Source organism: Vulpes vulpes, chromosome 2 (genome assembly GCF_048418805.1).
Source record: "Vulpes vulpes isolate BD-2025 chromosome 2, VulVul3, whole genome shotgun sequence".
NCBI classification, from domain to species: domain Eukaryota; kingdom Metazoa; phylum Chordata; class Mammalia; order Carnivora; family Canidae; genus Vulpes; species Vulpes vulpes.
Genome location: NC_132781.1, coordinates 15,932,238 through 15,942,927, shown reverse-complemented (window position 1 = coordinate 15,942,927; position 10,690 = coordinate 15,932,238).

The following is a 10,690-nucleotide window of genomic DNA, read 5'->3' as shown; positions in this document are numbered from 1 at the left end:
GCTCACACCCTGGACTGAAGGCGGTGCTACACCGCTGAGCCACCCGGGCTGCCCTTTCTGAGTAATTTTTAAGAGTGGGTTGTAAGGTTATGTCCCAACACTCCCACATATTTTAGTGTATAATTCCTATAACTGAATATATTCTGTATCACCAAATAAATCCATCAGGAGTAAAAACCTGAAAACGCTACCACCCGCAGATTTTCCCAACATCCCCAATATCTTCTACCACCAGAGAAAAGTTGCACTTAGTCATGTCTCAATCTCCTGCTCTCTGGAACAATCCAGGCTTATTTTAATGACCTTGACATTTGAAGATTCCAGGCTATTTTGCAGGCTGTCCCTCAATTTGGGTTCCTTGATGCTTTCTCATGGTTTGGTTCAGGTTACACATTTCTGGCAGGAACATCAAGTGGAGCTTTGCCCCTCCTGTTACATCCTATCAGGATAATGTTTTGAATTCCTGATAATGTTAACCTTGATCACTTACCTGAAGTGGTATCTGCTGGGTTTCTCCACTGAAAAGTTACTAATAAGCATCTTGTGGGATTGTGCTTTGAAATCGGGTAAAAACCCATTCCTCATCAAACTCCAGCCCCTAATTCGGTATCTGTGATGCAGTTTCTTGGCTGAACTACTGCTATGATGGTAGCCTGAGGGGGTTTCCTAATCCCTCCATTCTTTCTATATTATTGGTTGGCATTCTATAGGGAAAGCTTTCTTTTTTCTATTCATTTATGTAACGTGGACTCAGACTTCTATTTTATTAAATGATCATTGTATATACTATCATTATTTTGATGCTCATATTATTCCAGATTTGGCCAGTGGGGGCCTCTTCAAATGCTTCTGTGACCTCGTGACTCCCCATTATTCTTTGAGCATTTTAAGCACAGGTTGTTTAGGCTCATACATTTTTTCTTGCCCCAGTCAATCTGCCATATCCCCCAAGGAGTTCTGGTGTCTTTTAGTGCAGAAAGGTATTTAGAAACCAAGCTAAGTGTGCTTATTGGCTTTGGCGTGTTCTATTCCCAACCCCCATCAGTGGATGGAGCCTTCAGGTATTTGCATATATGTACATACATACATGCATACTTGCAACTGTATTTCGATACTTAAACATAGATCTTGAAAACCATTCAGATTAATGCCTTCAATTCCAACCCAACACCACAAGATTTCTTCTGGTTGTTATTCTAGTTTTTCTCTGTACTTGTAATCTCTTTCCAACAATCCCAAACTCCCATGACCTTCAATACATTAGGTCAATGCCCGCATATATAACATTCTCCTTTGCTACCACTCCCATGTGGATGGCCTCCTCACCTCTTGGGCTCTAACACCTTGCTCCAAGTCACTACCACCACAGCTCCCTGCCTCCCACAAACACCCTCCTCACCCTGCCTGGGGTCCAACAACCTACCACCACCACCACCATCCCTTTGCCCTTGCACTAACATCCACCTTGCTGAGCTTTATTAGTGAGGTGTGGGGTTTTTTATTTTTATTTATTTGAGAGAAAGAGTGAGGGAGAGCTTGAGCAGGGAGGAGCGACAGTGGGAGAAGCAGACTCCTCACTGAGCAGGGAGCAATGTGGAACTCCATCCCAGGACCCCAGGATCATGACCGAGCCAAAGGCAGACACCCAACCAACTGAGCCACCAGGCACCCCTATTAGTTTTAAAGAGTGGGAGGAAAGGAGATTCCCATTTCTTCCATTACACTGAATATATTTAAAGCTAAAAAAAGTCACTGGAAGGGTATGTCATGAGGCATTCAAAGTAACAGGAAGAGCATCTTTGAAGACCTAGCTTAGGCTTTGGGCTTTAGGTATAAAAAATGAGCCTCTTCCTGCCTGCTGCTCTGCTTTCTTCTCTGACATCTACTAAGCTCTCTTCCCTTGCTCTTTGACTTTTTATCTGTCATGCTACCTTAAACTCCATTAGGGACTTGACATAATCTTTTAGCCTTGGAATCTCTAATAATGGTCAGAGGACAATTAAACATGGTGAAGGTAGGGCAGTCCGGGGGGCTCAGCGGTTTAGCGCCGCCTTCAGCCCAGGATGTGATCCTGGAGACTCGGGATCGAGTCCTAGGTCGGGTTCCCTGCATGGGGCCTGCTTCTCCCTCTGCCTGTGTGTCTCTGCCTCTCTCTCTCTGTATCTCTCATGAATAAATAATTAAAATCTTTAAAAATAAACATGGTGAAGGTAGATTAAAATATGATTTTGGTGTGCCACTCAAAAACAGTCTAGACTATGGCTCTGACTCCCAACAGCATCTCTGGTATTTTTTTAATCAACACACAATGTTGCATTAGTTTCAGGTATACAACATAGTGATTCAACAGTTCTATGTTATGCTATATTCAGTGGAGCTGCAGTCTCACCATACAACACTATTATAGTACCATTGACTACATTCCCAACACAGTGCCTTTCATCCCCATAACTTATCCATTCCATACCTGGAAGCCTGTGCCCCCCCCTCCCCCTCACTTAGTTTGTCCTTCCCCTCTACCCTTCTTCCCCTCTGGCAACCACCAGTTTGTACTTTGTATTTTCAGGTCTGATCTCTTGATATTCTTGGTGCAAGAAAAGTGCTGTGTTGGCGGGGAAGGTAACTCCACGTGTGAAGCTACTCAGGAAGTTATGTGGTTTAGATTCAAGTCTAATGGACAAGTTTCTCAAACTGCTCTGCCAATAGTAGTCATTTGGCTGAGGAGATAAATTCGATGTTGCTTGAAAAATGAATAATAGTTTAACTTGAGAGAGGTGCACTGGACCTGCTGGTGTAAAACCACAGTCGTGAAGGTGGTATGCAGGGTCAGGATGTAACCTGGGAGAGTGTGGATTTGTGCCCCAAGAACTCATTCATTATCAGAGATTCATCGTCCCATTTGTGTTCTTCATCTTGAGCCTGGCCTCTGCTAATTATGTCAAATTTATGCTTTGCCTTGCTTTCATGTAAGTTTGCACTCTCTTGGGCTCTGGTTGGCAAATAGGGTCTTAGAAACTTAAGAGGAAAAGGAAAAGCTGATGTATTAGGACATCCTACTTTCCTCCAATTGATTCCTATCTTTGCCTAAAGATGTCACTTTAGTAATAGTGGGGAGCTGTATCAGTGGCTTAAAAGATGAGCTCAGGACAAACAGCTTCTTTCACTCTGCTCACAAAGGTCTGTTCTCTGGTTTGTGGCTTCAGCTGCTATTTTTGGAGCCCAACTGCATCGATGCGTGGCAGGCTGTTTTATATGCTGCTTAATTTGGTGTGCAGGTTGATTTGGGAACCTGGGTTAGCAAGTAGAAGCAGCACTGGCTGTTAAGTTTCACAGGTAAAAACACTGAAATGGTGCGTCACAGCCACCCTGCTCTATTTCTGTGAATTTCTAGGTCCAAGATTGGACATCATCTCACCTGCCATCAGTGGAACACAGTGCATGATCAAGTTACAGAGCAAACAGCCATAGTCAAATTCCATGCTTGATGGGGGTGGGAGGTTGAGGAGTGGGAATCCTGAAACATGGTGGCCAGTAGACTCACCAAAGGCTCAAGCATGGCATCTTCACCCCAACATGAGCCCCAAATTGCATTCAGTCCTTCATTCCCCACTTTCCTGAGTTTGGATTTCTTCACTAAAACTTAAAATATCCAAAAAAATAATAATAAAAATAAAACTTAAAATATCCTGGGGCGCCAGTCAAAGTCCAACTCTTGATTTTGGCTCAGGTCGTGAGTTCACATGATGGGTGGGCATGAAGCCTGCTTTAGGAGTCTCTCTTTCCAAATAATAATAAAAATAAAATAACTTACATTCTTAAATTTATTTTGAAAGGAAACTTTAAATCACTACTAAAAATATAAAACAAGTATCACTTGACATTAACAGAAGGTATTTTTAAATATTTTTTATTGATGGGACACCTGGGTGGCTTAGCAGTTTGGGTGTCTGCCTTTGGGTCAGGGTGTGATCCTGGAGTCCTGGGATTGAGTCCCACATCGGGCTCCCTGCATGGAGCCTACTTCTCCCTCTGCCTGTGTCTCTGCCTCTCTCTCTCTCTCTCTCTCTCTCTCTCTCTCTCTCTGTGTGTGTGTGTCTCACAAATAAATAGATAAAATCATTAAAAAAATAAATAAGATTATTTATTGATTTTAGAGAAAGAGAGTGTGCATGCAAGTTAGGGAAGGAGCAGAGGGAGAGAGAATCCTCAGACTCCTCACCAAACGGAGAGCCCTTCTCGGGGCGATCCCAGGACCCTGAAATCATGACCTGAGCTGAAATCAAGAGTCGGCCACTTGGGGCACCCAGATGGCTCAGTGGTTGAGCATCTGCCTTGGCTCAGGGCATGATCCTGGAGACCTGGGATCGAGTCCCACATCAGGCTCCTACATGGAGCCTGCTTCTCCCTCTGCCTGTGTCTGTGTCTCTCATGAATAAATAAATAAAATCTTAAAAAAAAAATCAGACACTTAAATGACTGAGCCACCCAAGGGCACCAACATAAGGTATCTTTAAAAATAAATACAATGATGGGTGCCTGGGTGGCACAGTGGGTTAAGCATCTGACTTTTGGTTTTGGCTCAGGTCTTGACCTCAGGGTCTTGAGATCCAGCTCCATGTCGGGCTCCACACTCAGCACAGAGTCTGCTTAGATTCTCTCCTGTTCTCCTTCTGCCTCTCCCCACCCTGTGCTCTCTCTCTCTCTCTCTCTCTCTCTCTAGGAAGTAAATAAATAAATACGATGAAAACAAAACAGTCTTAGAAGTTCTAGCTGGATCCCACTGCTGCCCAAAGGCTCTGGACCCTATGCCTAGGAACAGTACCGCTAACACAGCAGAGTCACAGCTCTGTTGGAGCTCACATCTGGACTCTGAGACTCCAAGTAAGCCCATGATATATGACTCAGGTGGGCATATGCCAGAGAGAATTGAGCAGGGCAGGCAGAGGTAGAGGCGGGGAGCAGAGGAAAGAGCCCACTGAGATGTGGCCTCCTGGAGGAGGTGACATCCCTGCATGTCTGAGTGAAGAGCCTTCTAGGCAGAAGAACAGGCATTGTGCAGGCGGGGACGTAGACTCCCACACTCTCCACCCCCAGCCGGGAGTGCTGCATGGCTCACTCTTGTCATAAATGCATCTGCCTTTAGCACATTTTAATGAGACTGTTACTCAAATGCACTGTGTACTAAGAAATGAGTAAGTATGATTGTCTCCTACTGACCCTCACATCCAGGGTCTAGATTCTTCGAGGGACAATTAAGATTATGAAGCCAGCCCAACTCAAAATGATCTGGCACATAAAGCAGGATTATTGATCTGTGATCTCAAACATAACTGAGAGGCAAGGGGATCCCCCCAGGAAAGGAAGCTACTTGAGAAACTGAAGATCAGAAGTTGATTGTTAAGAACACACCAGAGCCCAGCAGTCAGGTGGCCTGGGGGTTTCTGACAAGCTGCGGCTGAACCAAGGTCCCCCACCTGCACCCATGAGGTTGCTGCTGAGCAGATCTGTAGTAACATGAACTGGCGTTTTAGACCTTAATACTCTTGAAAAAGCTTTTCATATAATTTAATCCTCACAGCACCCCTGTGAGATAGAAGTATAATTATCTCCATTTTACAGATGAGGAAATCTGATGTTCAGGGAGGATAAATGGTTTACCAAGGTCAGACAACTAGTGTTAATTTTAAGGTAATTCGCTTAAGATTAAGGAGGGGTATTTTGATATAAATGGTATTTGACGCAAGGTATGGGTCCAAACATTCTTGGCTCCAGCCAACTGTGCCTTCTGGAAAATGCTCCACCGGCTCAGAGGTGTTGCCTGCCATGGGCTGGAGGGAAAAGAAGGGGCACTGGCCCCATCTCTACCCACCACCCTCCCAAACCTCCCAGGAAAAAAGCTGCAACTCTCAGATGTGTGAATAATTATGGATTCTCCATGAAATCAGCTACATAAATTGTGCTGGTTTTACAACATTGTACAATTTGCAACATTTTCATCAAAGTTAGAAAAATGTAATCCACCAGGCTTACCCTGCACCCTGGGCCTATGAGGCCCAGCCTCCCCTGAGGAGAAAGGAAGACCTGCTCCTCATCTTCTCAGAAGGGCTCCTCCCAGCCCAGGCCAGGCCTCGGGCTGTGTCCTGTTCTGTCTCTGAGGCCAGGCACTCTGTAGGGCCAGGTAGGCTCAGTGCTCTGCTATTGCCATCTGGAAATTTTTTAAAAGATTTTATTTATTTATTCATAAGAGACACAGGGAGAGGCAGAGACACAGGCAGAGGGAGAAGCAGGCTCCCTGCTGAGCAGAGAGCCTGCCATGGGGATCAATCCCAGGACCCTGAGATCATGACCTGAGCTGAAGGCAGACACATAACTGACTGAGCCACCCAGGTGTCCCAACCTTTAAACCATTCTGACTGGGCCTCCTCTCTTGGAGAGCTGGGCAGCCTTGCTCCCTTGGTGGCTCTTGCTCCCTACTCTGTCCTAGGGATGGTCTGAGAAAAACCTAGGGGGCCCCTTCCATCCACAGGCCCAGGACTTCCATCCCCAGACCCACTACTCAGCTGGGTTAGATGACAGAATTTGACTTTCCTCACTTCAGTGCCTGACATGCTCTAGGGACCCAGTTCGTGGGTGACAGTCTATGTACTCACTCACCTCAGAAGTATTTACTGAGCACCTACTATGTACCAGACATCATTATAGGTACTGAGGATACAATTTTGATCAAAGTAGACAAAACCTCTGACCCCAAAGAGCTCATATCATAGTATAGAGGCAGGAGGTGGCTAATAAAAAATGAAGGACAATGCTGTATGTCATGAGGAAGGTAAGGCCACATACTGTGTATGACTGAGGTGGGGAGAGGGCTTGGGGTCGGGGGGATTGACACTGGCCAAGGGCATCAGTGGAGGACTCTCACAAGTTGGGAACATTCAAGTTGAAACCTGAATGAGGAGAAGCCATAAGTCATGAGAAGGTGGGGTACATGCAGGACCCTGAAGGCGGGAGCAGCACATCCTGAGGGGGCCGGGTATGGTGTATCTGGAAAGCCTACCTGACAGGAGAATGGAAGGGGGCTTGGAAAGGCAGGAAGAGCCCAAGGCAGGCAGGAGGTCCTGCCCTGGGCAAGAAGACCCAACCCAGGGCAGCCAAGGATCAGCTGATAGGTGGGAAGGGAAACGTAAGTCCAGTGAATACCACTCTTTCCTGAGGAAGGAGAAACAGGGAGGAAGAAGGAGCAAGAAGGAAGGAACAGCAGGACTGGCACACAATTTGCAAGGCCCTTTGTTAAAACTTATCAAGAATTTCCAGATGGTGGGATCCCTGGGTGGTTCAGTGGTTGAGCATCTGCCTTCAGCTCAGGTCATGATCCGAGGGTCCTGGGATGAGTTCCACATCGGGCTCCCTGTGGGGGAGCCTGCTTTCCCCTCTGCCTGAGTCTCTGCCTCTCTTTGTGTGTGTCTCTCATGAATAAATAAATAGAATATTTTTTAAAATATATTTTTTTGAATGGAAGAAAGGACCCGTGAAAGCAGAAATGCTTAGAACCCATGGAAGTCACAGTGTGGGGCAGAGTTGACAGAGGTAAATGTGGGTGAACCCCTCACTCCACCTTCTCTCTTTCCAACTCACACTGACTCAGGGAAACATATTTGTGGAATAAGTCTAAGTGGGAGAAGTATCTGTGGGTGAAGAGTTTGGCATGGAGGCACCCAGGGCATCAAGGAACAAAATCCAGACTTTTGCATTTATTCTTACAGAAATGATTTCTATTTATACGTTTCTTGCTATAAATTCCATGTTCTCAGAGCACAGAAAAGCAGGACTTCTCAGGGAGGATGTCACAAGCTGGTAACCCTCAGGCAGGGTCTTGGAAGGTGAAGTTTTTCGTTTGTTTTTTTTTTTTTTTAAGATTTTATTTATTTATTCATGAGAGACATAGAGAGAGAAAGAGAGAGAGAGAGGCAGAGACACAGGCAGAGGGAGAAGCAGGCTCCATGCCAGGAGCCCGACGTGGGACTGGATCCTGGGTCTCCAGGATCACACCCTGGGCTGAAGGCAGCGCTAAACCGCTGAGCCACCCGGGCTGCCCTGTGTTGTTGTTGTTGTTTAAGATTTATTTACTTATTTGAGAAAGAGAGAAAGAGAGAAAGAGTGCAAGCATGCACGCACGAGCAGGGGGAGGGGCAGAGCAAGAAGGAGAGGGACAAGCAGACTCCTCCTCCCTGAGCGCAGAGCCTGAAGCTGGGCTCAATTCCAGGACCCTGAGATCACCACCTGAGCGGAAATCAAGAGCCTGCCGCTTAGCCAACTGAGCTACCCAGGTGCCCCGAGGGCGAAGCTTTTCCTGGTGAACAGGGATGAGGTGTCTGATCAAAGGAATGGAATTTCACAAAGACCCATTTACTGGGAAGAGGAGCAAATGGACAGGATTGCCGATGTTCCAAAAGGACACTGCATAGGGCAGGTCTTGGAGTGTCACCTGAGAATACAAATGTCTTCCAGTCAGTTCCTCCCAGATAGACTGTGGAGGCCCCAGATGCCATGCTGAGGAGGTGGAGCTTTATCCTGTGGGCAGCAGAGGGCCACTGGAGAAACTAAAAAGAGGACAACAGAATTACATGGACATTCAAGAAAGTTACCTCTGGCAATAATTCAGAGAGATAACCACAGGTATATGAAAGGGTACATTGGGGGGGGGGGGGGGCAGGGGCAGGGGAGACCAGAGCCAGGGAGGTTAGGAAGAAGATTCCACTAGTTCCAACAAGATGGAGAACCAATGCTGTGGAAGTGAAGGCGGAAAGGTGGGAACAGGGCCAGCCACATTTAACCAGTACAATGGATAGGATGGATGATGGGTATGAGGTCAGGGAGGCAGGGAGTGAGAAAAACAATCATCTAGAAGTTTCTGGCTTTAACCAGGGGGGGGATGTTGATGCCATAATTAGAGTTTCAATTGAGAAAGAGGAAGAGATTTGAGGATTTGGAGGCAAGCCTATAGTTTGAGCCACCCACAGGCATCTAATGGAGATGCCAGGTCCAATAGACACAAATTTGTAATGAAGAAAAAGGCAAGAAAAGACTTTTCCTTAAAGGTTTGAGAGACAGAGCAAGCCCGAGAGAGCACGAGCAGAGGGGTGGGGCAGAGGCAGAAGTAGACTCCCCACTAATCAGGGAGCCTGATGTGGGGCTTGATCCCAGGATCATCATCTGAGCCAAATGCAGACACTTAACCAACTGAGCCACCCAGGTGCCCCAGCAGGGGAGACCTGAATGAGGATCACTAGCACAAAGGTGGTGAATTGAAGCCACAGCAGCAGATGAGTGAGAATTAGAAAGAATGGGGTTAAGAATCAGCTCCTGGGGAACTGAACTGGTCAAGCATCCAAGTCTTGATTTCAGCTCAGGTCATGATGTCAATGTTACCCTGAGCTCCAAGCTAGGAATGGAGCCTGTCTCAGGTTGTCGTCTGAGTGCCTTAATCGTTAAGCAACCCAGTCTCAGCTCAGGTCTTCATCTCTGGGTCTTCAGGTCAGACCCCACATTGAGGGTGGAGCTTCCTTAAAAAAAAAAAAAAAAAAGGAATCGCAACTGCGCTCTGCGGAAGCTAGGAGAGGGGCCCTTCCGGTTCACGGATGGAGATGGTCCACAGAGAGGACAAGAGCCGTTGGAGGCTAACGGTGCTTGTCATCAGCTGGTCGATATCTGGAGTCTCTTTCCTCACTATTTGCTGTATTTTTTAACTCTTTCATCAGTAACTATATATTGCCCTTTTTTGGTTAAAATATTCCTGGGTCAAACGAAAGAGGCTAAGCGCTGCTGACCGGCCCAGCGCCCTGATGCCTGAGCAGAGCGGTAGAGAAGGCAAACCGCGGCCCACCACACAACCCCCTTCTCCAGGACCGGGCCCCCCCCTTTTCCAGGACCTGCTCCCTTTCTCTAGGAACAGCTCCCCTCTCCGCCCTCCGACCCCGGAAGAACCCGGGCAGCCGTGTTCCCGCCCTATGACCTCTGTGGCCCCAGATGATTGGACGGGGGTGTGCATGTGACACCGGCCGAGCCAATCAGAGCCTCTCCCGGGACGGCGGCGCGAGAGCGCCCCTGGCGCTGGTGGCGGGTCCGAGGGCCTCGAGCTTAGGGGCTCTTGGTTGCCTTGAAGGTCGAGGACAGGACAGACTTTGACGTTGTGGGTGAGAGGGAGCCTGGCAGGCCGAGGGAGAAGCCCCTACCAACAAAAGCCCCGAGGGAGGCCAGGGTTGGGTCACCAGAAACAACGGTGGAGGAGGCGGGAGAGAGGCGGGGCTGAGTTGGGATGATTTCTCATTGCAATGAGAAGTTGCTGGAGAGTTTTTAAGAGAGGGAGTGGCCCGATCTGGATGACCTTCTAAAAGGTTAACACGGTGGGGTGGGGGGTGTATTGTGGGGGCGGGGCAAGGGTGGAGAGTTGTACGGTGGCCCCCGGGTATCCAGGCCGCTAAGGGTGGACCAGACTTCTGGGGTGGTGGCCGGGAAGATGGAGGGAGGGAGTCCATGCAACACCCGGGGCGGGTGTGTGTGTGGGGGGGGGGTGGAATCAGGTCCAGATGGGGTGATGGTGATGCTGTTACTGAGGTGGGAAAGAAGCCAAACATCAAGGCTTCCATTTGGACATTGTAGGTTGGAGGTGCATGTCCCAGGGAAGATGGAGAGG